We start from the raw sequence: 16,967 nt of genomic DNA on the forward strand, positions 1-16,967 counted from the left end.
AATGTCCAAGAAAAGAGGCATCATGTCTCTTTTATTAATGGATCACAATTTTCGATAAAACTCACAAGCCTTACAAAAATTATAAGCATCTTTAAACATGGAAGGCCAGTAAAAACCGCTTTGTAAAATTTTAGCGACTGTTTTCTTTGTTGAAAAATGACCACCACATGCACTCATATGACAAAATCTCAACACCAAAGACAACTCATCATTAGGAATGCATCTTCGAATCATTGGTCCGAACAATATTTAACAATATTTGAAAAGCTATGGATCATCAAAGTAAAAATGTCATACCTCAGAGAGAAATCGACGCTTATCTTGGGTGGACCATTTAGAAGGCATTCGCTCAGTCACTAGATAATTGACTATGTCAGCATACCAGGGAGCTCTATTAATCACAAACAGCTGCTCATCCGGGAAACTATCACCAAGAGGAAAGCTGACATTTGAAGAGGAGAATGATGACAATCTAGAGAGGTGGTCAGCTACCACGTTTTCAACTCATTTTTTGTTCTTAATGTTGATGTTGAAATCTTGAAATAGTAGAATCTAGTGAATCAAGCGTGGTTTTGCATATTTCTTAGCCAACAAATATTTAAGAGCAGAGTAGTTAGTGAAAATAGTAACAAGAGAACCAAGAATGTAAGTCCGAAATTTATCAAGTGTAAAAACCACTGCAAACAATTCTTTTTCAGTAATGGTATAATTTTTTTGGGTATCATTCAAAATTCTACTAACATAATAAATCACAAAAGGTTTATTATCCATACGTTGCTCCAAAACAGCTCCTAAGGCATAATCACTTGCATCTGTCATGATTTCAAAGGGAAGGTCCCATTGTAGGGGTTGCATAATAGGGGTAGTGATAAGCGATTTTTTAAGGGTATCAAAAGTTTTTTGGCACTCATCAGTCCAAACAAATTCAATATCATTTTGTAAAAAAGTGCACAAAGGTTTTGCAATAGAACTGAACCCTTGAATAAACCGCCTATAAAAGCCAGCATGACCAAGAATGTGAAACCCCGTTTTTACGTATATTTTCACTGAAGGAGTTTTTTAATTTAATTAATATATTAGTTCTTTTATTTTAAATTATTGTATTTTAATTGGTTTTATTTTAATTTGATGTGGTGTTTAATTTATTTTAGTCTTTTTATGGTTTTAAAATCGTTTTTGTCGGATCAGTTTTTGAACTCCGGAGGTGAGAACTGGACCTCATTTTCTTTCTCCATCTTTTCTTTTCTCTTTCTTTTTCCCTTTTTCCTTTTTTCTTTTTCCTTTTCTTCTTTTCTTCTTTCTTTCTTTTTTTCTTCTTCTTTTTCCTTCTCTCCACACGCGCACACGAGCTCTCTCCCTCTCATCCCGTCGCCGTCCAGTTGAGCCACCCAGACCCGCAGACGTGGCTGACACAGCCCCCACCGGTCGACTCCCCTCCGGCTGGTGAACCACCCCACCAAAAACCAGCCTCATCCTAGCCGCCGTTAACCCCCTACAGCCCATCTAAGCTGCATGGCTTTGGGCCATTTCCGGCGCCGTCGCTCCACCTCCGGCTACTATCTTTTTACCATATCATCCCCTACCTCTTGCCGTCCTAACCCACCCATTTTCGGCCCCGATCCATTGCCGGAGCAGCTCCCATGAGCTCAACTCCGATCTGCCCCTTTTTGCACTTCCACCGCCATTTCCAGCGCCATGCACGGCCAAAACTCACTTCCATTAGCTTCATAAACATCTTTAAGCCATTCCCTATCAATTTTAAGTCTTGGTTTGTCCCCGTTCGAAAGTGGGTAATTTACAATCCATGGCCACAGTGTAAAATACACTGTTACATTACTTTTTCTCCACCGTTTACAACGTCGTGATCTTTCAAAAAATACCTTATAGAGCTGTAAGTATTTTCCAAACTCTATTTTAGATTTAAATATATTTTTTCTCTTACAATAAATTATTTGACTGGTTGGTTGATTCCGGACTGAGTCCGAGGAGTTCGGGGGTCAGATGGATTGAGGACAGAGTTGCTTGGTTTTGTTGTTTTGTGATTGGTTGGTTAATTGTACCTTGAGGCATGCATTACATGGTGCATTCATGTGTATTTTATTTAAATTGAGAAAATCCGATTTTAATCATGTAAATGGATTTTCGAGTGCGTGTGTGTCACGACCCCAAGTCGAGATGGGGTATTATCTCGGTGGAGCTCCTCTGGTCATTCGGGAGTGGATAATACTGAGTGACATCCCCTGAGTTGTCGTTGGGCGACGACCGGATCGCACGATATGGTAACGCTGTCGTGTCGACTCCGTGGTCCCTAGAGTGGCAGGGACTAGAGGATGGCCTGGTCCAGGTACGCGCTGGGCGCTAGTACTAGGCATCGCTCGTTTAGGTGTCACACGCGTAGTCGTTACCTGCGGTGTGGCTCATGAGCCAGAGTGTGCGGATGATCCCTAGGGGAGATCATGGTTAATGCAATGATTGGAACGGTTTTTCGGATATTTGGATACGGGCCATTTTCTGGGAAAATTGCGAGGTTATGTTGAGGTTTTGTGATCTATTTTCTGGAAAAATGTTTTGGGTCATTATTTGAGATAATGGCAAGGATATGTGATAAAGGTTATGCTTTTGGGCCAAAATGGGATTTTGGCGTGCGTGGAAAAAATATGGTTTTTATGGGACATGTGCATTTGCATTCTTTCATGCATATTGTTTGAGTTTAATATGTTTTTTATCTAGTGGCGTTTGGATTTTACTTACCTGCGGCATCATTTTTGGTGCCGTAGATTTTGATGCAGAGGTCGAGGAGGAGGAGGAGGCTGAGCCCAAGGAGGCAGCTCCGCCGGAGTATTGATTTAAAGTTTATGCCTTGTAGTTGGTTTTGAAACGTATTTGTGGCTTGTAATATTTTTATTATGTATGTTTTGAACGGTTTTGTATTAAATAAAGAAAAATTCTGGTACTTAGTTATATGACTTTGTTTATCCGCTGCGTGTTTTCTTTTACACACTTGTTGCATGTACATACACTCGGCACTTGGCGATAGGGTGGTGACCCGTGTTGTCATCATCCCGAAGTCTCGATTTCCACTTGTCCGCACGTGGAATTTGGGGGCGTCGCAAAGAAAAGAACGAATATCCTTAACCGTCCTAGGTATAGGAAGTTTATATATTAATTCAATTTTTTCCTTGTCAACCTTTATACCTTCAGAAGAAACAATATGTCCAAATACAATGTCCTGAGTAACCATAAATTGGCATTTCTTTCAATTAGGTAAAAGATTTTTTTCCTCGCATCTCTAGAGAATACGTGCCAAATTATGCAAACAGCTATCAAAAGGTTTTCTAAACATAGAGAATTCATCCATGAATATTTCACAAATATCAACAATCATGTCAGAAAAAATACTCCTCATGCATCTCTGAAAAGTAACTGAAGCATTACACAAATTAGAAGGCATTCTGGTAAAAGCAAACGTGCCAAAAGGACATGAGAAAGTGGTTTTCTCCTGGTCCTCAGGCACTACAGCAATTTGATAATAACCATAGTATTCATTCAAGAAGCAATAAATTGCATTACCAGCTACTCTTTCTAAAATTTGATCCAAGAATGGTAAAGGAAAATGATCATTCCTACTGACTGAATTAAGTTTTATATAATCAATGCACATTCTCCAACCAGTAACTATTCTAATTGGAATCAACTCATTTTTATTATTTTCAACAACAGTTAAACCAGATTTTTTTGATACTACTTGAGTTGGACTTATCCACTTACTGTTTGAAATGGGGTAAATGACACCCATTGCAAGCAGCTTAAACACTTCCTCTTTAATAACTTCCTTCATGGTAGGATTGAGCCTAATTGAGCATCACGAACCGGTCTAGTATCATCTTCAAAATGGATTCTGTGGGTACAAATAATAGCATTCATACCTTTGATGTCGGCTATTGTCTAACCAATTGCGCCTCAATGCTTTTTTAAGACTTCAATCAACTGGGTTTCATCATTTTGATTTAACTTTGAGGAAATCACCACAAGAAAAGTGCATTCTTCAAGACCAAGAAACACATACTTTAAATCTTGAGGAAGTGATTTTAGTTTCAACTGGGAAACTTCTTCTTCTGAAGATTTAAGTATGTCTGGTGGTGGTAGAGTTTCAAACTGGGGTTTCCATCTTGCGCCTCCAAATTGTACTTCAAGTGGTAAAGAAGAATCTGCAAAACAGTCCAAAATTCAACATGGTCAGTTTTTTCATCAAGTAAAAACTCAGGTGTCTGAAAAATAGAATCATTATCAGAGAAAGGAAAAGTTGAGCAAATGAATCCTGTTGGTGTCAAACTCTCCACAGCATTCAAATCACTTGTGTCATCAAAATGTACTGGCATCTTGCAAGTATTGAAAACATTCAACTCAAGTGTTATGTTCCCAAAAGTAAGCTTCAGAATTCCACTTGTGCAATTAATTAAAGCATTGATGTAGCTAGAAATGATCTTCCAAGGATGACAGGAGCTTGGTAAATAGTGGAGGCTGGCTGCTGCATATCAAAAACTACAAAATTCACTGGGTAGTAAAATTTGTCCACCTGGACCAGCACATCCTCTACAATATCCCTCGGCTCCTTAACTGATCTGTCAGCCAACTATAGCATGATGAATGTCTTTTTCAGCTCACCTAATCCCAACTATTCATACACTGAGAATGGTAGCAAGTTCACACTACTCCCCAAATCAAGTAAAACTCTACCAATGCGTGACTCACCAATCATAATGGAAATATTGGGAGAGCCAAGATCTCCAAACATCTGAGGAGTCTCGCTCAATATCAGTGCACTAACTTGCTCTGTTAGGAAGACTTTCTTCTTCACATTTAGCTTCCTCTTCACTGTGCACAAGTCCTTCAAAAATTTTGCATACGAAGGCACTTGTTGTATGGCATCCAAAAGTGGGATATTAATCTTGACTTGCTTGAAAATCTCTTGAATCTCAGTGTGATATTTGCTCTTTTGGCCAGTTAACAATCTCTGAGGATAGGGAACCACAGGTTGGTACCACCTACCAGTTTCAACATCCGTACTCGCAGGCTTCTTCAGCTCTGGTCTCACTACCTTTGGTTCTTTTTCAGCTTCACTAGTCTCTACTGCATCTTCAGGTATAAGAGCAACTACCTGTGTGTCCAAAGTCATCTCTGGTTGGGGAACTTTCTTCCCACTTCTCAAAGTAAGAACAACCTTCACTGTCTCAATAACGTCCCCTGAGACATTATGCACTTGCTGTTGTTGTTGCCTGTATACTTGAGGATTAGACTGAGGTTGTGCTGGAAATTTTCCTTTCTCTAGAGTGCTCAATGTCGTGCTCATCTTATTAATAGTGCCATGCAACTCATTTATGACCTGAGTGTTCTAATTGTTTGTGGTGGCCTGAATCTGCATAAATTACTGAAGTGTATTGGCCATCTGTGTCATACTGTCATCTAGAGACTTCTTTGCAGATGATGGAAGTTGAGAAATCTGTGCAGCTACATGAGGCTGAAATCCAGGAAGAGTTACAAAAGGATAGCTCTGAGAACTCTGATATGGCTAATACTGGTGCTAGGGAGCACCCTGATGAAATGGCTGCTGCTGAGATGTGGAGACCGGCCAGGCTGATCATTTCTCCATGAGAAATTTGGGTAATTCCTCCACCCCAGATTATATGTGTTGAAAAAAGGCTGATTATGTGCTCTGTTAACCCAGTTAACTGATTCCATCTGCTCAGACCAACTTTCTTGAAATACTGGCATGATCGGGCAGTCTTGGGTCTTATGGTTCGAATCAGCACATATAGAACATGCCTCTACTACTTTCACAGCCTTCACTTTTTCCATTTCCATGACCTCCAGCATTTTAGTTAAAGCAGATATTCGGGCTTGAACATCAGTGTCCTCCTTAAACTCATATCTGTCCCCTCCAGAAATAGCCCCTTAGTGGCTGTGTTGTTAACGACATTCAATCAGTACTAGTGTTCTACTGTTGTGCGCTCTCTCAGCAAGATAGTCAAAAAATGATAGTGCTTCTATCAGGTTTCTTGCTAAAGAATTTTCCATTGCACATCGTCTGAACAAACTGCTTGCATTCTGGAGTGAGACCAGTGTAAAAATAGCTCACCAACCTTTAAGATTCGAAACCATGATGTGGACAGATGTTTACCAAATCTTTAAATTTTTTCCAACTAGCCTGAAAGGTCTCATTAGGTTTCTGATTAAATTGACTGATTTGCTCTTACAAAAACTGAGTTCTCTGAAAAGGAAAAAATTTTTATAAGAATTCACGCTGCATATCAGACCAATTAGAGATAGAATTATGTCTCAAAGAATTAAACCAAATCTTCGCTTTATCCTTTAAAGAGAAAGGAAATAAACGAAGTCTAATAAATTCATCAATGATGGCCCTAGTAATAAAAGTAGTGCAAGCCAACTCAAAATCTATCAAGTGCTAGTAAAGACTCTCAGAATCCATCTCATGGAACTGAGGTATCACTGACATCATACCATGCTTAATAGAAAAATTAGGTGTATCTTCGGGTAAAACAATGCATGAAGGTGTAGTGGTGCGAGTGGGTTACAAATAATCCTCGTGATGCAGGTGTAGCCATGGTTTGTTTAATTTCAATATCCTCGCTCATAGAAGAGACAGAAGAGCTATCTACCTCTAAGCTATGTATACTACTCTCAACACTTGATGTGACTCTAAGCAACCTATTTGAGTTGTCTCTCACCCGTGACATGAAACATCAGTCTAAATAGCATATATAAGGTTCAAGAAACTGAGTGGTAGATGCAAATGAAATGTGTAACCACATATAAGATAGTGAAATAAAATGAAAAAAAAAAACAAATTTAAATTTAAGTTAGACAACTTTTTCCGAAAATGGCGCCAAAAACTTGACTCATTTAAAAATGAGCAATACAAAAGTATCCTAAGTAAAGGAGGATATCGCGTAGTAATTAGGAATAAATTCCTAAATCGTCTCCTCAAAGAAAGTTACTTAAAATCAAACTCGTTGAAAATTGTGAAAATATTCACAAAGAGAAAATAAAAATGATGGTATGTGCAATGGATGGAAGAGTGCAACAAGAATGAAAAAGGGCACTAGTCATGGACTAGATTCATAGTTTTAGATTTTTGAGTATCAAAATGAAATATAAAAGACTAATAAATTGAAATAAACAATCAAAAAATAACTAAATTGAACAATCTTAATTAATATAAAAATTAAACAATAAAACTGAAATTATTTAAGTTCTAATTAAACTTTAATCAATCTAATATGCAATGAAACTAAGAGATTAATAAAACTAAACTGAGAATTAAACTAGATTAGAAAATAGTTGACAAAATACGAACTGAAAATTGAAAAGCCCCAAAATCAAGATTCTAGAGTTCATCCTTGTATTCAAATAACAATTTTTCAAAATTAATCCATAGCAATTGTAATCACTGTTAAATGAAAGTTTAAACGAGTGAGAAAAATAAATAACATGAAATAAATAAATAGCAAATAAATTTTCCAAACTTCTAAGCCAAAAATCTCAAAAATATTTCATAAACTTTAAACTGAAATTAAATAAAAAGTAGGGAGTGAAAAGATCAAGCCAAATGAACAGAGATGGAAATTGAAAGAAGTGAAGGAGGCTGGACTGTAGCATCAATTGGACCCTTCAAGGAGTTCTTCAACGGTACTGCAGTATGAGTGTGTGCCCTAAAACAAATAGTGTTGCAGTGTGAATGAATGCACTGCAATCTCCCCCAGTATGCGGCGCCTCTTTCTCAAAAAAAAATTATCCTTTCGGCTTAGGTCAAAAAAAATATATATCCCTTTTCTCTCCCAGTCAAAAGTCCCATATATCCCTTAAAGTAGTGTGCGACGCTTTCCCCAAAATGAAATCTATATTTATGTGCAGCGCCACTCTCCCAAAAATAAAATTGCAGGTCAAAAGTGATAGAATTAATGTTGCCCCCCCACCAGCTCGTGCGATGTGCCCATCAAGGGAATTATATATATGCTTACCGTCTAGCAATCCAAGTCCAATATCAAATGAAATGTCTAGTCCATACAATTCTCTTTGACTTTTCAAAATGAAAAGATCTTTCCTTGTGCATTTCTTTTGATCACTACATATAAAAATAAATAAAATAAAATCAAATAAGAATAATAAAATATATATAAAAAATATGTATTGTACATATAAAGAAAAATTACTCAATTAAATCACAAGTTCTAAAATTAAACATAAACCATGCTATTAACCAATATAAATCACAACTTGGTTAATCATTTTTGTTATATAAAACCAATAATAATGTAATGAAAGAATTAAAATATATTAGTTCTAAATGTATTAAAATATGTAATAAATCAGCTCAATCAACCACCAGCCACTAAGTGAGCAGCACATGTCAATTTGGGTGCACGACAACGTAATGGAATCCTCGCTTGCGCTTAGGTGTTTACAGTAGTGTTGAATTGATGAATCAAGGGTTACCTCAGGGTAACACCAAGATCCGAATTGGTTGGAGTATGAAAATCAAGACTAACTCAAGCTAGCACTTAATTCTCAGCAACATGTGTTTAAACTTTTATTGAAAATAGCATAATGAAAATACAATATAAAACCGAAATAAATAGAGTTAGTATTCAGCTAGCCCTCCCACAATCTAGATCTCAATCCAAACTCTTAAATCTAAGGGAAACAATCCCTAAATTTTAATTAAATAAATCTACTAATTAACAAATTAGTAAAATTCCTAATTTTTAGAAATAACAACTAGGTCACTTCCTCCAATCCTCGTCATCCCTAAAATCAAAGGATTTGCCTCATTCTCTACAATTAAGGGATTTCACTCATCCTCTAAAATTAAGAAATTTGCCAACAAGTCTCATCTCTAAAATCAAGGGATTTGCCAACAACTCAATTAACCTCTAGGTGGCAAGTGGTGGGTCCTTTTTGCATCTCCATCAGTCCTCCCCTTTTCAAGACCAACCTTGTCCTCAAAGTCAAACACCAGAAATTGCTCCTTACTTTTTCTCCCCTAAGTCTTCCTCCTCCTCCGACTCCATCTCAATGAGAAAAATTTGCTTCACCTTATATTTGTGGCCCATTGTGAACATCTCATTGTAATTGAAACAAAACCCATTTTCTCTTCGTCATTGCATCTCTTCCCATGATAACCTCTTCATGTATGCGGATAGTGGTTTGACTTCATTTGATGCACCTCCACTAGTGCCTCCCAGTGAAAAGTCCTTACTAAAAGTTTTGTTTGCACCAAACTTGAAAATCATTGGGGATGGTTTCCTTACTTCAAAGCAGCTATTCTTCCTCAAATTTTGGAGTTGATCCTCCTTAATCCGTGCAACCTCCAAGGCTTGCATCGAGGTTTTTGACTTCTGAAACTTTACCTTCACTGCTAATTCACTCTTCAAGCCTCCCACAAAAGTTCCAATGAGGGTTTTTTCCAACCCCATGTACCCTTGTAAACAAGTATTTGAATTCCCTTTGATAATCCTTTAAAGATCCAATTTGCATGATCTTTGAGAGAGTCTCATGGTAGTCCAGATATTCGGTTGGTCTAACCTTCCCAAAAGCTCCTTGAAAAATTTCCGCCATTTCAATTCCCTCATTTGAGTTCTATAGGTCTTCATCATCCATTACCACCATTGGTTAGCTCCCCTTCAAGAAGGTAAGCGGCATATGACACCTTAGCATGGCCCTCCATGTGATTATTCTCGAAGTATTGCTCGGTCCTACTTACCCAAATGCTCGGGTCATCACCATTGAACTTGAAAAAGTCCATCTTAGGTTTGATTGCTTCCCCCCTTGGCCTTCCATTACAAACACCTCTTCTCTCATCTCGGCTTTTTTCTTTCACTTTCCTCGGTTGATTCCTCATCGGAGTTTAAGGATCTTATTAGATGAATCCGAATCATCCACCCTCTCATGGTGTTGGCTTCTTCTAGATCAATGAAACTCTCGGGATTATGGTGTCTCTCAGTCCTTCTTCTATGGCACCTTTCGCTTCCATTCTCGGGTACCCTTCTATGGTTTAGCAAATACTAGAATACCTTCTCTATCCTTCCAAGTTGTTGGGTTGTTGTGCCTCCAAAGTGGTTTCAAGGTTCTCAATTCGCTCCTTATGTGTTAGTTGTCGATTGGCCATGATCTTCCTCCTTGGCTTCTTCTCCACGGGTTGGATGCCTCTCAACAAAAGCGCCAATGATGGAAGCCTGGCTCACGCTTAGGTGTTTACAGTCATGTTGGATGGATGAATCAAGGGTTACCTCGAGGCAACACCAAGATCCAAATTGGTTGGAGTATAAAAATCAAGACTAACTCGGGTTAGCACTCAATTCTCAGCAACAAGTATTTAAACTTTTATTGAAAATAGCATAATGAAAATACAATGCAAAATCAAAATAAATAGAGCTAGGGTTCGGCTAACCCTCCCACAATCTAAATCTCAATCCAAAATAATTCAAACTCATAAATATAAGGGAAACAATCCCTAAAATTAATGAAATAAATCTACTTATTAACAAATTGGTAAAATCCCTAATTTTTATAAGCAACAACTCGATCATTTCCTCCAATACACCTCATCCCTAAAATTAAGGAATTTGCCTCATCCCCTACAATAATTTGCCAACGAGCCTCATCTCCAAAATCAAGGGATTTACCAACAACTCAATCAACCTCTAGGTGGCAAGTGGTTGGTCATTCTTGCATCTCTATCACACAGTTCTAGTCTATCCCTAGGTCAATTTGGAGTCACACTGGCTTTCCATTGGTCGGTATGGACACACGACAGTGCTATGGTCCTTCTCTAGGTAGATGTTGACCTCCGACAATGTCATAGATCTATTCGTGGGTCAACAATATCTACACAATGTGTTGTCATTGCCATGGATCTCCACACCATCAAATGGTCCCTACTATTTTTTTTTTTTAGAAGAGTTGAAGCCACATGTCCACGAGCAGCCCTTTCCCACTTTTAATCATAAACTCTCACTTATGGCGAAGGAAAACCGTGGTTACAAACTAGCGAACCCCACCTATATCCAAAGCAATAAACAAAACAACACCAAAACTCGAATGCTCCCTACTTGCATGTTTATAAATAACAACTATAAACACCTCTCACCCTTGACGCCTCAACCATTTCTTCACAATGCAATATTATCACTCTCCTCCACATTACTTGATACTCATTGCTTGTTCGATTATATATAACAACCATAACCACCTCTCGCCCTCCACACCTCAACCAATTCTCTTACGATGCAATATTACTACTCTTATCAACTATTGATTGTGCCGACCTTGAGTCTTTGGTTCTCATGTTTGGGTGATACTTTTCAAGGAAAAGTGAATAAGGAGAGGAAAATAAGTAGTTACATTTTTTTGTGTTGGAGGAAGACAACTAAAAGAATAAATAAGACAATCTTTCTCATGGCAGGGCTCTCGATACGAATAAAAGTTACATAATAAGAGTGAATGAAGAAAGTTTGTAGGTGAAAAGGCACTACGTACGCAAAGCTGAAAAGATAGAATAAAAGAGGAAGTAAGCTAATAATGGTGTCAATTTAGTAAAATAGGCACAAACAGTAGACTAGCCCATGAGTATGCCAACTAGATTTATAGGCACAAAAATTATATTTTAGAAAGAAGAAATGCTACTATGTCGCTCCAGTTATAACATTCATTTTATCCCATTGACATAGCATCATCATGTAGTGCCATGTGATTTATTAAAAAAAATTAAAAATAAAAACATAAAAGGAGTAGAGGGAACTTAGGGGTTGTCTTCCTCTTTTTATGTTATCAAATGTCATTTTGTTTTGAATAATATTTTTTTTAATAAACTACATGGCACTATGTGGTGCTGCCACATCAATACGATAAAGTGAGCAATATGATTAGGGTGACATAGTAGCAATACTCTTTAAAAATATGGCAGAAAATCCAACAAAGTATACCATATTTTATACAATTCTACTTCTAGGTGGTTGGGCTATTTTTTGAAGTAAAGCAACCCTCCTCAGCACTGCTGCCAAGTCAGAAATCATACAAAAATATGAATAGTCTCAACCACACACAATAGAAAAGAGACGTTTCACCCACGAGCCCCTCCCTTTCATCTCTTCTATTAGAAATTCATCTACTCCAACACCACCATCTTAGTCCGACGCCACCGCCCAAGAGCAAAGTTTGTTCCACCACCACCATCTCAGTCTGATGCCTACCAACCGTACGTTGCCTACTTTGGTGTTTCCTACCATAGTTGCTCACATGAATTTCACACCATCATTGCACCTTTGCATCCATGTCACACGGCTGCCCCTTCACATCTTAGGGCATGGCTGGATCTGTCGAGAGAAACGAGGCAAAATCGCGTAGCAATACAATATACACTTGTGATTTTCTCTTATACATTTTAGCAAACACCTTGTATGCACACTGTGTTCTCCATCGTAGCAGCTCTTCTGCCTTTCCATCATCCTTATCCTTAATACAAATAGCCAAACTCCATACCTCCAACGTAAACCCTAATACTTCAATCAATCAAAATAGAGAACAGAAAAATTTTTCAGGTCCCCTTTTCTTGTTGCAAATTTTATGGATTTTGCTCTTGTGCAATTCCAAGAAACAAAAACCCTTGATATTGTATTTATTTTCTTTGTATGTGAACTTGAAGAAGCCTTGAACCTTTTGGGAAAAACACACTCTGCTCTCCATATACTTGTATTTGACTCCTTGATCTCGAGATTTCACCCCTAAAGATGGCGATGGAGGAGATTTAACTATGCTCGAAAATGGAGCAGCTGCCTAAGGAGGAGCAGAAACAGTAGGAGTCACTACCGAAGAGGTGGGAGATGAGACTGGTGGAGATGTCTTATAGGACAAGGTGGGAGATGAGCTTTTTTGTAAAGAAAGAAACAAGTGGGGGTTGAGATGCACAACATCTCCATAATAGTTGTGGTGGGATGCCTACGTGTCACTTAATTATTGATGGGCTGTTAATTGAGTAATATTGGATGGACCGGTGCTAAGGTTTTCTTTATTTTATAAGGAAGACCCATTTCAATTTGAGGACGCGCTTTCATGCATGTATATTACTTTCATATATTTTTTGAAAGGATCCTACCATTCCAATTATGGTGCTGACAAGCACATGATGTTAATTTTTCTTTTTTGGGTATAAGGTTGCCATACACGTAAAACAACATCAATGCTCTAAGTAATATGTTTGAATAACAATGTCCTAGGAATTGATTGTCATGATTAATTCATTTTCAAATAAGACATAATTCAATAGCATAAAATTAGTCGCTATCAAATAAGCCATTATGATATCATAGTTATATAAAATCATCACTTGTTCTAAAAATTTAAGCTGATGGAATAATGTAGATTTTATTATTTATTTTATATATTAATATTCCTTCTCACGTGTGGGCCAAATTCTCCCTCTATATGTAACCCAATATATGGAATATTTAATTAAATGGGATAGAGTGTAAAGTTAGAGTTTGAACTCAGGACATTTACTTTGATACTATGTGAAATCATTACTTATTCTAAAAACTTAAATTGGTGGGAATACTTAGATTTTATTGTTTATTTTATATCTTAATAAGTTACATATTTCATCCTCCAATAAGTCTTTGTCAAAATAAAATGTAATAACTAACTATTATATATCAAGATAGGATGAAATATCATATTACTTAATTGTTAGGCCTATACATGAGTTTCAATAATAATTCTTTACGGACTTTAACACCAAAGAACACCTCCTCATACACTCGATTGAAACATACTATCTATATTTACAATTTTACTTATATAATCATACGCACTGATATGTTGGCTATTGAAAATGATTAAAATTTTAAAATTCAAAATTTAAATTTAAAAAAATACTAAGTGGCAAATACGATACCAACATATCAAAATGTCCACTCACAAACTTTTAAAGTTGGTTTGTAAATCTCTTAATACCAGCTTTAAAAATTTCTAATAGGGAATGAAGAAGGATCAAAATCACAAACTATATATGAAATCTTGAAAGTCCATTTGTCAACCAAAAAATGTAGGAGGCTTAGGACTGCGTCCCATGGAAAATATGAATGCAGCTTTACTAGCAAAAATAGGATCGGAAATGAGTCAACCCAGTACCTGTTTTCAAATTTTTAATGGCTCATCAATAAGGGTTTGGGTAGATCCTTGGATACCAACTATGGAGAATTTTAAGCCCCTCCCACTTAGCCACATTACATATTTCCCATCAACTCTTAGAGTTTCATATTTGATAAACCAAGCCACTAATATTTGGGATGCTCAGAAAATGCAAACCTTATTTAAGCAAGAATGCATCATAGAAATACAAAAAATACCTTTGCCAAATTCCACTCATAGAGATGATAGTCTGATCGGACAAAAAAATCAAAATGAGAAATTCTTAGTCAAAACAACTTATCATCTTACTTCCGATAGTGGGAATACAACATTGAATATACTCCCAAACTTTCCCATGGACAAGATTTGGAAACTGAAAATCCATGATCGACATAAGCTCATTCTCTGGAAAATAGCTTGGGGATATCCTTACCACGAAAGAGAGAATCAAAAGCTTTATCCTCAATATTCCATCGCTTCAATGCCCACTCTATGATGGTCAGGAAGAATCTCTACTCCATCTCTTTATTGAGTGTCCGATCACCAGAATTCTGTGGAATCAAAGTAGTTGGCCTCTAAATCTCTCTTCATTGGCTATAAGTTTGATGAAAGACTGGATCCTCCTAATTCTCAACCCAAAGATGAAATTTGGATTAACCACTCAAGAAGTGCACCCTTTTTTAGGAGTGTAACTGGTCCGGTTCAGTCTGGTTTTGAATAAAATCTAGGACTGAACCGGTATGTACCGGAATTACACACCAATTACCCCCCTAAACCGGTACGTCAGGTTTTACCGGCTCTGGTTCGTTTTGGTCTGGTTTTCCGATTTTAATATATTAAGTATATCAGTATTACTAATGTATTTATAAAAAAAATATATTGAAAATTTATTAGATAATAAAATGTATTTAATATATATTTTATATTTAAAACATATGATCAAATAAATATTCATGTTTAAGATTAAAATGTTATGTTATAAATTATAATATATTATTTCATACATAATTATATATATTATATAATATTAAAAATTAATAAAATATATATAATATGTGAACCGGACCTGTTTGGTGTTGGAAAATATAAAACCGATTTCAGACCGGATTTGACTAATTTTTAAAATAAAAGAATCGATTTTGAATCGAACCGGTTGAAAACTGGACCGAACCAATCGATCCGGTCTGGTCTGATTTTCCTGTTTGTCGGTTTATTCTTACACCCCTACCATTTCCAGATTTTTACAGCACTGACTCTATACTTTATATGACAACTATGAAGTGATGTAGTCCACAATCAAATTGAACCCTTTCTCAAAAAAGCATCAAAGCAACTGAACTTCTCATACTAAGAAAATTCTTGAAGCTTAGACAAGGAAGAAGATGTCAAAAACTGCAAATATATGGCTGTGCCCATTCGGAATCATTTTAGTATATCTTTTGATACATTTGTTAAAATCTCATCTTCAACAGCCTCAACTATTTGCAGAAACTCAGAAAGTGAAATCATATAGATATGGACAGAGGAGAACCCTTCTATCATATCGGTTTTCACATAAGCTTTAGCAGCAAAATTGGAAACCTAATTGGCAAAGCACCTAAACTTTTCTTCAATCTCTCTAGAAGGCGATGTACAATTTTTAATTTTATCCATCAGAGGAGAACTCACGGACTGGAGAATCTCTACTATTATCGATCATATTGCATCAACACTGATTACTCACAAATGTTGGTACTTTAAAAAAATTGATTGATCTCAAAATTGATTTGCGCACTAGGTGGCACAATGACGCTACATTCATTTAGGTATTATGTCTTCTAGTTATCTGTTTATTGATAGTAGAAAAGACCTTCCTTAGACTAATAGTGAGTATCCTTATTTCCTCTCAATAAAAGCTTGACTAGAAAAAAAGAAAAAGAAAAAGGATAGTCGACTATGTTGTAACAAAAATTTTATATACAGTCAATTTTACATATTTTTTTATACACTTCATTGATTTGATTAATTCTATATTAAAAAATTAATGTAATTAATTATATTAATAGAGTATATAAAAATTACATAAAAATAAATATATATAACATTACTTATATTGTAAACCAACCCGGGATCGGCATCCAAGTTTACACCAAAACTGTCTCTTTCTCGTTATGACAGATGGTACGATTTTACTAACTACACTACAATATCGAGATCTTCGTTTGAGTTTAGACCGTAACTATCTCTTTTCTTATGACTACGATTTCAATAACTGCACCGCAATATCAGTACATAATAAGTGTATAAAAGGATCAGAATTGCTTTTGCTCTAAAATAATTTTATAAAAATAAATTTATAGATTAATATAATTTAATATTATATTAAAAATTATTTTTATTATAAAATAAGTCGAATTCATTTATGAAAATAATTTTCGTACTTTAATTTTATAAAATATTTTTATTACTCTAACTTCTCTAAAAATTAGGGGTATAACCGATCCAGTTTTAGATAAAATTTAAGACCAAACCAATATAAACCAAATACGCAACGGTTATTTTTCTAAACAGATATTCTAATTTTACCGATTTTCGATCCAGTTCGGTCCGAATATAATATATATAATATAATATATTATACTATATAATACTATAGTGATAATATTATAATATTGTAGTATATTATAATATATAATATAATAATATATTATAGTATATTATAATATATAGTGATATAATATTAGTATAACTGTTAATACGTATTATATAATATTAGTATAACT

This window comes from Carya illinoinensis, chromosome 16, assembly GCF_018687715.1.
Source record: "Carya illinoinensis cultivar Pawnee chromosome 16, C.illinoinensisPawnee_v1, whole genome shotgun sequence".
Taxonomy (NCBI): Eukaryota; Viridiplantae; Streptophyta; class Magnoliopsida; order Fagales; family Juglandaceae; genus Carya; species Carya illinoinensis.